Here is a 16,272-nt window from a genome sequence, read left to right on the forward strand (position 1 = left end):
CAAATTCATTAGCTGACTTCTCAGACTGATTTTTCCTTTGCAAACGTGTGTTCTTTGAAACCAGAGTGGAAGAAAAAGGATCTCATGTCCTAGTCAATGAAGCTCAAATTTAGGATTCTAAAAAGACTATAGAAACAAAACAGCCTGGGCACCATTGTGAGTGTCCAACTCCAGCTGAGGGGATTAGAACTCTAAATAAACCAGACAGAAAATGACGTTCTTTCAGCATCCCAATAATACGTTTTATATTTTCAGGTTGAAACCGAGTAATAATCAGGGCTTTTTGCCTTTTAATTGCCAGGTAAAATATTGGATACCCAGTTAAATTTGAATTTCAGAAAAACAACAAATAATCTTTTGTAGAAGAATTTGCTATGAAATATTTTTACTTGCTAAAATTACTGATCTTACTAGGAAAAGAAAGAAATTGCAATTGTTCTATTCAGTGAAAGATTTTCTAAGAAAATTTAAAAACAGGAGAAGAATTCTGTAGTATTTTTCTGACATACTCATTCTGACATTGAAAAAAGAAGGGGCAGGGGCCACAAAAGTATGGGACTAGCTAGTGGCTGTACCTCTGACTCATGACTGTGGTACTAAGACACCCAGAGATGCTGGGCTCAACTCCATTGTGAAGCACTACACATCACGACTTGCTCAGAACTCTTGCAGTGAGCTCTTGTTCCTCCTGGTATGGATTTTTTCTCTGTATTTCGGGTGAATCAAGTTGAGCTGCTCCCAGCTGCTCCCATATTTCTATACTGACTGGTGCCAACAACAGAGAAAAATACACCTTCATCCCCACTGTCACTTTCTCTGCAGCTGACTTGTACCTGGGGGCAGGATAGTGAATGATTTTATAATGAGCAACTTGGTAGAACTCTTTTCTAAATATTGTTGTATGGCCGATTTTCTCTATCAATAGCATAATCGTTCTTGATAATTTTATCACCATAGAGGAATATGCCCTATGGCATATTGAGCATGCTCACTTTTAAAAGTATTAAATTTAGACTGGAAATTGTATTTTCAGTTGCCTATGTTATTATAAAACCATATACTTGAAGACATCAAAATGACAGTAGTCCTTGTTAATCAACATGCTTATTTATTTTCATGATGAACAAATCTGAATTCTCCAGGATAAATCAATACTGACAGATTAAATAAGCAAAAAGTTGCTTATTTAACTGAGCATCTTTTGTTACATAATTCTATTTAATATCTAGTATTATCAAATTTGAAATGTTCTAATTTTATTTGATGAATAGTAACGTTGAATGTTTCCTCTACTGTCTTTTAGTCAAAATTAAATAAAGTGCAATCTCACATAAAGTATAATTTTACATTTGCACCTTCATTAAGAAAATACATATATAGTTATAAGACAGAAAGGGATGCTGCTAACAGACACACACACACACATACACACACACACAAGGTTTAAAATGCATAGTGAGTCTAGAAGAAAATGAACTTTAAGGAATCTTTTAGAAAATACCTTGACTTAATTGCTAGGCACTGACCTTTGCCTTTCTTCCAGAAGGTATGAGCTGATTATAGCCAGAGAATCCCGTTAACCTCTCTTGACATTGAACAAAATAATCAGACATAGAAGAAATGCAAAAGAATCACCCAGAATGTTCGTTAAATAATCGTGACAAAAATCATGGCTCTGGACATTTTCAAGAACTGGTTTTCAGTCTTGGAAAAATACATATTACAAGTAGCAGAGAGTATGAACTTACAGTCATTCATTGGTTGAATTAGATAAGAATATAGTGTTTACACAACTAGAAATTTCCCCATTTTATTCTACAGCAATGGTAAAAATCTTGACACTTCTCTCTGAGGAGTATTCTGCATGCATGCATGCTAAGTCATTTCGGTAATGTCTTGACTCTTTGTGACCCCATAGACTGTAGCCTGCCAGGCTCCTCTGTCCATGGGTTTTATAGGCAAAAATACTGGAGTGGGTCATTATGCCCTCTTCCAGGGGATCTTCCCCACGCAGAGATAAAACACTTGTCTACTGTGGCTCTTGAATTGCAGATGAATTCTTTACCACTGAGCCACAGGGGATGCCCCAAAGAGTATTCTAACTGTTTATAAATTATTGGTCAAACAACAGATGTAAATTGGCTTTCAGAGCATCTTAGGTGGTGCTTCCATCTTGGCTTGAATATTCTCTAAAGGTAATAGATCTTTCACATTTATTCCAGCCTGACTTTTCAGCTCTTTTGGCTGGGAGAAAAGAATCACCTTGTAAAGTAAGTAAATAAACAAAATATGGAAAATGGGCTTTCCCAAATCTCTAGGTCAAAAAACATGTTTTATTTTCCTCTTTAGTTAATAGGCATACAGTTTATATAAAAAATAATCACAATGTAACTATCCAACTGAAGGAGCAGCCAATATGCAATTGGGAAAAAGGCAAACTTGAAACTTGGATATAATTTACTGAAATTGTGTTCCATTTGATTTGAGTGTGCTGAGATTAGGTATTGTTTCTAACAGTAATGTACATAACAGAGAAAGTAAGGAAGTTTTAAAATACAATTTTAGAAATAGCCCTGAAGTGAATAGATGTTTTATTTCATTTCAACAAACACTGTCTGAGTTGGTATGTACTAAACAGAGTATTCAGAACCACAACAACCACAAATAGAATAATTCATGGAAACTGTCCGGGGAAAAATTGTGATAGTACATATATAAATCAATAATTAATAACAATATGCAATTGTTTCTAATGCCTTAGAAAACCTGCAGTAAGGAACTCACAGTAAAATTCATCTAGGTAACCATTCCTGTCTCCAAAGTCTTATTATACTCCCCAGAAAATTCAATAAATAATTATTCAATGAATGCATAAATGAGTTGTGAAATAGCAGAAGAGAGAGTAATTAGTTCCGCATGCAAAAGTCTAGAAAGGTTTCAGAGAAGTTGACCTTTAAATCAGATCTTTAAAGATAAATAAAATATTAACCAGAAATTATAAAGAGCAAACACCCAAGCCAGAAGCAACAACATGGAAAATAGGTGTAGTTTCCTTCTATACTCAGGAATAGTAATTGTTCTGATTTGTGAGCTATAAGTTGTATATGGAAACTGAGAAGTCCATGGTAGATGATGATGTGAAAATATAGATTAAAGCTACACTGTAACTAATGATCTGAATTGAAGTCAGTTTTAATTTATATAACAAAAAGTTCATGCAATTTATTTATTCTTTCTTGACTTAAAGTAATATTAATATTTTTAATGTATCCATTCATTTAATGTCTTATTGATAAGGTCTTACTAGGAGGCAGGCACTAATCTTACACTGGGTGGCATAGTCTTAAACAAAACAGATGAAACCCATTCTTGTTTGAACAACATAGCCTAGTGTGGTAATAGATGATTAGGGAGACAGAAAAAAGCAAATGTACCAAAAGTCTTTAATATTTATTTCTTTATCAAGTATCTGTTGAGTGCCTCTGTATGCCAAACACCATTTAAAATGCAAAGATCCTTACACTATAGATTTATATTAGATAAAAAATGTTAAGACCCAAAAAAAAGGGGGGGGGGCAGGATATGGAGCTAGAGAGTTACTGAAGCCAGTTTTGAAAAGTTAGCTATTTTTAATAGAATCATCAAGAAAGACCTTTAAGAAAAGAGGATATTTGAGTACAGCCCTAAAAAGTGAGGAAGAACAGTCAAAAGAACATGGCAGAAGTAACCTCAAATTAAAATATCTTTGTTGAGGTCCAGAGAAGTCTGTGGATAATGTGACTGGAGGAATCAAATGATGGAAGGAGAGGAATCAAGGTCAAAGAATTATCTGGGGCCATGATAATTAACTTCTCAAAAGTCAGTGAAATAAATTGAGGACATATTGAAGGGTTTTGATCACTGAACTGAATCTGATGTTAGTTTATAAACCTAGTTGCTGTGCTGAAAGCAATAAAAAGAAAGAAAGAAATGAGGTAGATGCAGTTGTAGTAATGTTGGTAGGAGATGATAGTCACAATCTAGACAATTTTCAAAGGTAGAGTCAGCAGGATTTACTGATAAACTGTGTGTGAAGAATAAGAACAAGGAACTATCAAGGGATGTACCTTGATGCATCAAGGATAATGCAAGCAAATGGAAAGACAGAGTTACCATACATTCAGGAATGAGCATATTTGTGAAGGAAAGAACAGAAGTGCCATTTTGTAAACATTAATATTGGGGGCACATACTGGTATATTCATATTTTTAAAAAATTAATAGTTGAAATATGGAATTCAAGAGAGTGGATTGGCTGAAGATGTAAATTTGAAATAATTAACATTTAGATGGCATTTGCATATACACTCTGGATAATGTCAAAATAGATTAATTGTGGATAAAAAAGAAAAATACAGGGACTGAGCCTATAGAACTACAGTATTTGCAAGTCAGGGAACGAAAAAGAAAACTGCAAACTGCAAAAAACTTCAAAGAGCCATAAAGTAAGAGAACCAAGTGAGATTGATACTGTCTATTCAGTTGTTAATGGAGAAGGCAATGGCACCCCACTCCAGTACTTTTGCCTAGAAAATCCCATGGACAGAGGAGCCTGGTAGGCTGCAGTCCATGGGGTCTCTAGAGTCGGCTTTTCACTTTCATGCATTGGAGAAGGAAATGGCAACCCACTCCAGTGTTCTTGCCTGGAGAATCCCAGGGATGGGGAAGCCTGGTGGGCTGCCATCTATGGGGTCGCACAGAGTCGGACACGACTGAGGTGACTTAGCAGCAGCATTCAGTTACTAAAAGGGCTCCAAATAGTGATATGTTTAGCAGGTTAAGGGCTGCTGAGTGATTAAACAAGATGTGGATTCCACAATGTAGGGATCACTGGTCACCTTGACCAGAGTGGTCTCAGTAGAATGATAGTGACAAATATATATATATTGGAGTGGGTAATATGTGAATGAGAGGAAAATACTGAAACTCTCTAGACAAATGTACAGAACTTAGATGTTAGATCAAGAGAGTAAAGGGTTAAGGGAGAAATAATTGAAGGAAAAAACTAACATAATATGTTTGTGTTTTGATGGAAGAAACAGCAGAGAGGGGAAACTGATGATACAGAAAACAAAGTGGAAAAAACAAACAAAAAACAACCCAGAAGTGATGTCCTTGAGTTGAAAGAGGATGCAAAGAACAGAGGAAGGGGCCTGACAGCAAGAATGGTTCATCCTTTGCAATTAAAGGGAAGGAGAAATATATAGGTACAGACTCATGTAGAGTGATAGATTTAATGATAGAGTATTTAGAAAGTCTCTTCTAATTGCACCTATCTCAGTAATTGAGTATGGTTTTTCCAGTGGTCATGTATGGATGTGAGAAGTGGACTGTGAAGAAAGCTGAGCACCAAAGAATTGATGCTTTTGAACTGTGGTATTGGAGAAGACTCTTGAGAGTGTCTTGGACTGCAAGGAGATCCAACCAGTCCATTCTAAAGGAGATCAGCTCTGGGTGTTCATTGGAAGGACTGATGTTGAAGCTGAAACTCCAATACTTTGGCCACCTGATGAGAAGAGCTGACTCATTTGAAAAGACCCTGATGCTGGGAAAGATTGAGGGCAGAAGGAGAAGGGGATGACAGAGGATGAGATGGCTGGATGGCATCACCAACGTGATGGACATGAGTTTGAGTAAACTCCAGGAGTTGGTGATGGACAGGGAGGCCTGGCGTGCTGTGGTTCATGGGGTGGCAAAAAGTTGGACACCACTGAGCAACTGAACTGAACTGAACCATAATTGAGAAGCAAAGTTATCAGCAGAGAGTAAGAAAATGAAAGGGCTGTGCAACAGTCATGTAAAAAGTAGGAGAGTAAATGAACTAGAGAAACGTAGTAAAATTGCCTGGCAGTGCTAAGTACCCACTTGAAATTCCTGGTCATGAATTTAAAGTGAGATCAGCCAGCATAGTTTTATATTTTCTGTAGCTATTGTGAGCTGCTTTCATGGAATGGAATAGGTGGAGAAATGAATTAAAGATGTATTGCAGTTATTATAACAGTTGCTAATGTTGCTATGGAATTCAAGTAATGAAATATATATGAAAGAAATTCAAAAGCGGTAAAGTATCATATAAGTATACTTCATCACTGGGATTCAACACTGTAAAGTCCCATGTAGTAGCTTTGCTTTATGAATGCAAATCAGAGTGCCATTGATTGGTGCCAATCTTTAAAGCAAATCAAAGATGCCTAGTAGTCTCACAGGTCTTGAAGCCTGTATCTGACAGATCATACAATAAATTAAATTTCACATTACTACATGATGAGGATTAAAAAGACCTGGCCAAGAATGTATGTATATGACTGTGACAAGAGCTGTGGCATTTTCATTTTTCAGGATGCTTGCACGCTTTCTGAAGCTAGTATTACTGTGGGACTCTAATAGAGAAGCTTTGCATTAGGATTTAAAATGTCCAGGCTTTCTCTTATATGTCATGTTAATAAGTTTCCTTCCATGAAAAAAGGATGCTTTTGCCAGTTATTTCCCTGAAGATTCCTCTGTGAAACAAGTGTTCCACTCCAAGAAATTCTTTTCATATTGCAAGATTAGATCAATTTCATTCATTACCATCACCCTTGGCAATCTCTGTACAACTTTTTGGAATAATTGAGTAATTCAACAAATTCAACAATGGCTTCAGCGCTCCCATAACTGAAGAATGGTTCTTTACAATCTTCATTTTCCATTCAAGGCTTTGGGAAGGGAATTGCAATTTGAAAGGAAAGAAAAAATATACATTTGACCGAATGGATTTTCAATATTTGGTTTGAAAATAAGGTCTTTTTGAGCAAGTGGCACTTTCTCATTCCTTTTCAATCACTTTTCTTTCAAACTTCTTACATTGCCTCTTAGTATATATTTCTTTATATTTAAAAACATGTTCTTTTTGAATACTTACATTTACCTAAGACTACATTAAAATTTGTGTTTAGTTTTTAAAATAATTTTTGAAAACATTTGTTTAATAATGTCATAAAAATATAAATATAATTTGAAAATGGTCATGATCAAGCAAATTCTTAAAATTGCCTTAACTAAGATGCATCATTAGGCCCAATGTATAGTATAGTAATAGTGTGTACTTTACTCAAATAAATAAATTCTATAGATCAATCTTCAAGAGATAAAGGAAGAAAGAAAGCTAATTGCTAGTGTTTATGTTCTTTATGATAGGAGCAAAATAATTAATCATGTATGTTATGACCTCAAACTTATCTTTATAAATTATAATAATTGGTTGAGGAAATAATTTGGTTTAATCTAAACTTCAGCAATTATAGATATAATTCTTATTGAGGATTTATTTTAGGTATGTATAATCAGGACTTTTCTATGGGATTAATGTAATATATTTCTATGACCAATCAGGGAAAAATATGATAAAATTTATTTCAAATGGATTAAATGTTAAAAAGAAATATAAGTTTTTATTCTCAAAATATCGATTATTTGAAATTAAAAAATCTTAAATCATTAAGAAGAGCATGGCATCATATACTGCATTGAAAATGTTGCAAAGGATCACAAATATGGAAAAAGCTCATACAATTTCTCCTCATTTTAAAAAAATGAGGATAATGGGCATCCCAGAGAGGGAGGAGAGAATGAGGGGAATGAAGAGTTTATTTAAAGAAATAGTTACTGAGAACTTCACAAACCTGGGGAAGAGACTGGATACACAAATTCATAAAACTAAGAGAACACATAATTACCGCAACACAAAAAAACCTTCTCCAAGACACAGGATATTAAAACTGTCAAGTTCAGTTCAGTTCAGTCGCTCAGTCGTGTCCGACTCTTTGTGACCCCATGAATTGCAGCACTCCAGGCCTCTGTGTCCATCACCAACTCCCGGAGTTCACTCAAACTCATGTTCATCGAGTCAGTGATGCCATCCAGCCATCTCATCCTCTGTCGTCCCCTTCTCCTCCTGCCCCCAATCCCTCCCAGCATCAGGGTCTTTTCCAATGAGTCAACTCTTCGCATCAGGTGGCCAAAGTATTGGATTTTCAGCTTTAGCATCATTCCTTCCAATGAACACCCAGGACTGATCTCCTTTAGGATGGACTGGTTGGACCTTCTTGCAGTCCAAGAGAACTGGACATGGAACAACAGGCTGGTTCCAAATAAGAAAAGGAGTACATCAAGGCTGTGTATTGTCACCCTGCTTATGTAACTTATACGCAGAGTACATCATGAGAAACGCTGTGCTGGAAGAAGCACAAGCTGGAATCAAGATTGCCGGGAGAAATATCAATAACCTCAGATATGCAGATAACACCACCCTTATGGCAGAAAGTGAAGAGGAACTCAAAAGCCTCTTGATGAAAGTGAAAGAGGAGAGTGAAAAAGTTGGCTTCAAGCTCAACATTCAGAAAACGAAGATCATGGCATCTGGTCCCATCACTTCATGGGAAATAGATGGGGAAACAGTGGAAACAGTGTCAGACTTTATTTTGGGGGGCTCCAAAATCACTGCAGATGATGATTGCAGCCATGAAATTAAAAGACACTTACTCCTTGGAAAGAAAGTTATGACCAACCTAGATAGCATATTAAAAAACAGAGATATTACTTTGCCAGCAAAGGTCCGTCTAGTCAAGGCTGTAGTCTTTCCAGTGGTCATGTATGGATGTGAGAGTTGGACTGTGAAGAAAACTGTCAAGAATCAATGACAGAAAAAAAGAATATTAAAGGCAGCCAAGGTAAAAAGATGGCAATCAGCAAAGCTTATGGTAGATAAGCTTTCATATCAGCCCCATAAGCTATCATCAGTCTTCTTAGCCGAAACTCTACAGGCCATGAGATTGGAATGACATACTCAAAGTATTGAAAGATAAAACTGTCATCCAAGAGCATCTATCAATGTTACCATTCAGATATGGGGACAAAATAAAGGCTTTCCCAAACAAAGTTGAGGGAGTTCATCACCACTAGAGGCTTCCCATGTGGTTCAATGAGTAAAGAATTTACCTGCAATGCAGGAGATATGTGTTCAATTCCTGAGTCAGGAAGGTAACCTGGAGGTGGTAATGGCAACCCACTCCAGTACACTTGTCTGGAGCACCCCATGGACAGAGGAGCCTGTGGGCTACAGTCCATGGGGCCACAAAGAGTTGGACATGACTGAAGTGACTGAGCACGCATGCATGCCACCACCACTAGATCTACCTTACAAGAAGTGCTGAATGGAGCTCTTCTGCCTAAACCCAAAAACAGGCGATATGAAACTTTGACTAAGGGGACATAAGTAGACTAACAAAATCAGAAAATAGCAACTCAATATATCAGAATAGGCTGTTAAAAGTATAGTATAATGATTAAAGAAAAAGTCAGTAGAAATAACGACAGCATAACTTCAAGTTGGTAATGAACTCACAACGTAAAAAGGGATCATTAGAGACAACAAAAACTTAAGGAAAAGGATAAAACTTTAATAGGCAAATTAAGACAAGATGCTATCAACAGAAAAAAAGGACTATTTTATTTATGATACATTTTATACAAACCTCATGATAACCACAAAACATAAATCTAACGGAAGGCAAAGAAAAAAAAATGAAAACATTGTAGAAAACCACCTAACTAAAATAACAGAAACAAGATAAAAGAAACAGGAAGATATAGAGTAGCCAGAAAACAAAAAATAGAATGGTGGTACTAAGCTCTTATCAATAATCAATATAAATGTAAATCAATTGGATTCACCAATCTAAAGACACAGACTAGACAGGTTAAAAAAAAAAAAAAAAAAACAAGACTCAACTGTGTGCTGTGTCCACAAGATTCAGTGCTGGCAAAACCAGGCTTAAAGTAAAGGGGTAGAGGACAATCCTCCAAGGGAATGGCATCCTAAAGAAAGCAGGTGTAGCCCCATACTCATTTTAAAGGAAATAGATTTTAAGCCAAAAAAAACTATAACAAAAAATGAATATTATATAGTGATAAAGGAGACAATTCATCAAAAAGACATAGCAATCACTAATATATATGCCCCTAACGTAGGGGCATCAAAATATATAAAGCAATTAGTATTAAACCTAAACAGAGAAATAGGCAACAACACAATAATTACAGAGGACTATAAAAGCCCAATTACATCAATGAGTAGATCATCCAGACAAAACTCAACAAGGAAACAGCAACCTTAAATGAAACATGAGACTGGGTGGACTTGATAAATGGATACAGAGCATTCCATCTAAATGTAACAGAATACATTCTTCTCAAGTGCAAAGGGATCTGAACCATTATCTGGGATATAAAACAAACCTTGGGAATTTAAGACTGTAATCATATGAAGCATCTTTTCCAATCCCATGGTATGGAACTAGAAACAACTCTAGGAAGAAAACTGGAAAAAAATAAGTGGGAACTAAACAACCTGCCACCAAACAACTATTAGGTCAGTGAAGAAACCAAAGAAGAAATGAAAAAATACCTAAAGACAAATGAAAACGAAAATAGCCGAAACCAAAATCTGAGTTTGCAGCAAAACCAGTATTAAAAGGGAAGTTTACAGCAATACCTCAAGAAATAAGAAAAATCTCTAATATACAAAGAATATGAAAACACTAATTCAAAAACATTTACATATACTCCTATATTCATTGCAGCATTATTCACAATAATCAAGATAGGATAACAACCTAAATGCCCATCAGTGGATAAATGAGTAAAGAAGTTTTTATATTATATACAGTGGAATACTGCTTAGCAATAAAAAGATGAAATCTTGCCACTTATAGCACAATGGTTCTCACATTATGCTAAATAAAAGTCAGACGGAGAAGAAAAAACACTTTATGATTTCACTCATATGTGGACTATTTAAAAATTAAGCAAACCAAAGTCAACAAAAGCGAACATGGATACAGAGAACAGATTGTGGTTACCAGAGGCGAAGGGGCTTGGGGAAAGGCAAGATGGGTAAAGGAGATCAGCTGTAGGATTATGAATGCAAACTAAACTCTTGGTGATGGGCACACTGTAGTATATACAGAATTTGAAGTGTTTTACATATAAGACGTGTCATGTTATAAGCCAACGTTACTTCAATAAGACAATGTACCGTTACACACCTATCAGAACAGCTGAAAAAAAAAAGTGATGGCCCAAAATGCTAGCGAGATTTAGATTATAACAGGGTAAATGTTTTCCACTCTGGAAAAGAGCTTGAAAATTTCTTGTTAAACTAAACTTATAATTACTATAAGATCAAGCAGTTGCACTCCTAGACATTTGCTCCAGATAAATGAAAACTATGTTCCAAAAAAAAACCTTCAGTTTATGTGTGCATGAATCTTCAGAGCTATTTTCTTTGCTATAGCCCAAAACTAGAAACAACTCATGTTCTTAACTGAGTGAATGTTTAAGCAAACTGTGGTACAGTCATACCATGGGATACTACTTAGAAATCAAAAGGAAGGAAATAGTGATACATGCTACAGCTTGGAAAAATCTCCAGGGAGTTATGCTGACTCCAAAAGCTGATACCAAAAAACCATATACATGATTCCACTTATAACATTATTGAAATGAAAAATTATAGAAATGAAAAACGGACTAGTATTTGTCAGAGGTTCTGGTTGAAGGCTGGGGATGGCAGAGATGACAGGCAACAGGGCAAAACAAGGTATCCATGGTGTAATGGAACTGCTTTGTGTATTGAATGTGGTGGTAGATACACAAATACATACACAAGGATAGAGGACTGTAGCAATGCCAATTTCTTGGATGGGATATTGCCCTGTAGCTTTGAGCGCTGGTATCGCTGTGTGAAGATCAAGGGCACATAGGGTCTGTCTATGTTATTGGTGACAGCTGCAGGTGAATATACTATTACCTAAAAAAACAAAAAAATAAAATGTGTGTGTATGCAGGTATATGTGTATATATTATTTTATTGATTTCAACAATTTTCTAAGATATCTGAATATTTATTAATGACATTATGTTATTTGCCACTGTTTTTCTATCTTAATTGCATATAAATTAAAGATGTGTTTACCATTTATGGTATCTTAGAGTCAATGCAATAAAATAATATTCTCTTAAAAGTGAAAGTTAAATGGTCAGTAACTCTTTGCGACCCCATGGACTGTAACCCACCAGGCTCCTCTGTCCATAGAATTCTTAAGGCAAGAATTCTGGAGTGGTTTGCCATTCCCTTCTCCAGGGGATCTTCCCAACCCGGGGATCAAACCCAGATGTCCTGCATTGTAGGCAGATTCTTTACTGTATGAGCCACCAGGGAATAAGTGATTGATGGTATTTTTCAACTTAATGCTACATATATATATATGATTTTAAAATTATATCCTAAACATTTTAATTACAAGAGAATATTTTTGTATTGTATTATATTTTCTTAGAATATAATTAAAATGTTTAGAATAAAATTTTAAAATCATAAATATTTACCATCAAGTAGAAAATACCATCAATCACTTCTAAATCACCAGGGAATCCATACATATTTATATTCTCAGATTATCAATTAAAATTTTGAATTATTAATATATTTCTGAAAGATACTCACATAAGGTCTACTAAATTCAAAGCAGATTGGGCAATTAATAATGTGAATTTCCTCAGTGCATTTCAATAGGTTCCACATTTTCACATAGCCTCAGGGAAGACCAGAGAAGCACTTGATTAATGCAAGAAATCCTTCTCCTATGTCAAGCAGGCTTTCTAGTTCTGAAGTTGATTAGAAATAGGGATTTGAACATAAGGACTCCTGAGGATTTTATCTATGAAGCAAGTGCCTCAGTTTTCAAAAGGTCAGGCAAAGAAATTGGTATATTTAGTTGATATTCCCAGTCTCCATCACAGTGCCTTTTGAAATAATGAATAAATATATCAATACAATTGGAACATTGAATATAAATCTCCAAATTTTAGTACTCATTTCAGAACACTCATTCCCAAAGCATGTCTGTGCAATCAGTTAAGAAATACTCTTCAGAAAGGACCAGGTATTGCATTGAAATTGTCTCACCAAAAAGTAGTAGATTTTATTTTACCATTAATCTTATCACTGTCTTTGGTAACAGAGCTGTGCAGAAGCAATTATGATTCTTTATAGGCTCCAAAGTGAGAATCCAATCATCAGGCAATATCTTTTATAAAAAAAGCTTTTATATTGGTCAGAAAAACAGTGGACAATATATTTCTACAAACATGTTTAGCTATATGGATTAAGGTTTGGCTAGGTAAGAGACCAACCAACATAGGTCAAAGTTCATGGCAAATGTAATTCTTCTCTTTAAAAATTTATTATACAGAGTGAAGTAAGCCAGAAAGAAAAACACCAATACAGCATACTAACGCATATATATGGAATTTAGAAAGAAGGTAATGATAACCCTATATGCAAGACAGCAAAAGAGACACAGATGTATTGAACAGTCTTTTGGACTCTGTGGGAGAGGGTGAGTGCGGGATGATATGGGAGAACGGCATTGAAACATGTAAAATATCATATGTGAAATGAATCGCCAGTCCAGGTTTGATGCATGAGACAGGGTGCTCGGGGCTGGTGCACTGGGATGACCCAGAGGGATGGGATGGGGAGGGAGGTGGGAGGGGGGTTCAGAATGGGGAACACATGTACACTCATGGTGGATTCAAGTCAATGTATGGCAAAACCAATACAATATTGTAAAGTAAAATTTATTAATTAATTAATTAAAAATAAATAAATTTTAAAAATTTAATAAGTAATCCATCCATTGTTTCCAGTGGTTTTGATTTCAGTACCATAAGTGCTTTATTTAGAAAGAAACTGTTAATAAATTTGTCACTTTAGTTCAAATTGAGACCATACTTTCTAGCCAGTGATCTTTGTATTGAAAAATCCATGTATTAACAGTCCCTTTTTCTATCATACCATATAATACTTAATCTAATTTTAACATTTATCTCTGAAATTAATACATGAATTCAATAAAGTGGTTTTTTATCCCCATTTTTACATATTACAGATGCCAAAGATTTTTTTGAGAAAGTATGTAAGAAATAACTTCTTTTAGATGTATTCTAAATAAAGTTAAATTGTAATGCTTAAGAAATGCTTAAGCATTACTAAAGCTTAAAGCTTAGTAATGCTTAAGAATGCTCCAAATATTTATCTTTTCTTCAGGATATAGACTATGTATTTCTGATCATGTGAGTCCCCAAAATTTTGTTCTAACATCCACAATCTAATGAGAGAATTTGTTCTAAATTCTCTCATTCTCTAACTCCAATAGAGCTGTGCTTTGTCCTCATTTAAATATTTAGTCTCTAATGTCGCCTATTTCTACTATAGGAAATCTTTTTTTTTTTTTTTTTTAATTCTAGGAATTTACTATAGGAGTTTTATTTATTTATTTATTTTGGATCTTACCCATTGTGAACTCTACCACTGATCACATCAATCGTGCCTTTTTAGTGCCCTAGAAGCTTCTATTATAACCATCTTAAACCAAACTCCTTTTCCCCATCATAATCTAAAGTTTATAGTTGCAAAAGCAGAACTTTTAAATGATAGGGCTTTCACACAAGAAACATAGACTAACTAAGTGTAAAGGAAGCAAAGGAAGTATTAATCTCACTACCTCCCTTTGCCTGGAAACATAAGGAAAGAAGTGGGAAAACTCCCAGAAAAGGATTACTGCTTTTACTAAAAGAATAAACTTGATAGTGAAGAGGGAGATACCCTACAGACTGTGAGTAGTCTCTAGAGAATTGGGTCTCCTTATTCAGTAAATAGAGAAGTAGATTTTTGTTATTGTATCAGTCTAGAATAAAGGCATTTCTCCAATGAATTGTGGGTGTGGATACTGGCACATGGTGCTTCCCTCATAGGTCAGCTGGTAAAGAATCTGCCTGCAATGCAGGAGACCCCGGTTTGATTCCTGGGTCAGGAAGATCCCCTGGAGAAGGCATAGGCCACCCACTCCAGTATTCTTGGACTTCCCTAGTGGCTCAGCTGGTAGAGAATCCTTCTGCAATGTGGGAGACTGGGTTCAGTCCCTGGGTTGGGAAGATTCTGTGGAGAAGGGAAAGACTATCTATACACTTCAGTATTCTGGCCTGGAGAATTCCATGGACTGCATAGTCCATGGGGTCACAAAGAGTTGGACACTACTGAGCAACTTTCTTTCACTTTTCACTTTCATACTGGTATATAAAGCAGAAAATTAATTTGAGTTATACCACCAAAAGAGCCAACAGCATGGATTAAGAGATTGGAATGTTCAGAATTCCCAATATTGACAGAAAAGAAGCTGACTAAAAATGCTACTCAACTCCCAGAGATAGAATATTTCTCAGTGTTCTGTCCAGATATAGCCAAGAAAAGTCTTTGCTATGCTCTGAATGTTTGTCTTTCCCCCCAAATCATATGTTGAAATCCTAAATCCCATATGGTGGCATTACTAGGTGGGGCCTTTGGGAAGTGTTTAAGTCATAATGATGGAGCCCTCATGATTGGGTTCATGGTACCTCGATCTTTGCTCTTTCAACCTCCAGCATGCATGCTATCACTTGAGTCGTGTCCAACTCCTTGTGATCCCATGGATTTTAGCCCTCCAGGCTTCTCTGTCCATGGATTCTCCAGGCAAGAACACTGGAGTGGGTTGCCATGCCCTACTCCAGGGGATCTTGAACCTAAGTCTCATGTCTTCTGCATTGGCAGGTGGGTTCCTTACCACTAGTGCCACCTGGGAAGCCTTCCACCTCCAGAACTGTGAACAATAAATTTCTGTTGTTTATACAAGCTACCCAGTCTGTGCTATGATGTTATAGCAGCCTGAAAGGAGTAAGACAGCTCTCATAGAGAAGGAATCCAAAAAACATGGAGAACATACTCCTAGAGATATAATTGAGAACTAGCCCAAGAATACTCCCTTACCATCAGTGAAGGAGGCCAGCACAACACTTGACCAGAGAGAATTATTATAGAACAGTTACTGTTGTATGTCATCCGTTTTTCCCTTTAGACACTAGATAATAGAGTGTGGATGGCAATTATTGTTTCCCATTGTATGTTGTATAACTGGGAGAAAGAGAACTTTTAATTTTTTAACTTTAAAATTTATTGATATCTGATGGAAGAGAAGCAACATCTAATCTGATGAAGAGACTATCATGATATTCTGCACTTGGAGCCTAATTCCATGGTTGGATGAGACTTTGAAGTGTGTTCCTTAGGAAAGAGTGAGTGGACTTCGTATGCAGAAA

This window comes from Bos grunniens, chromosome 5 (assembly GCF_055505025.1).
Source record: "Bos grunniens cultivar Pamir isolate PY7600 chromosome 5, Bosgru_T2T1.0, whole genome shotgun sequence".
NCBI lineage: Eukaryota > Metazoa > Chordata > Mammalia > Artiodactyla > Bovidae > Bos > Bos grunniens.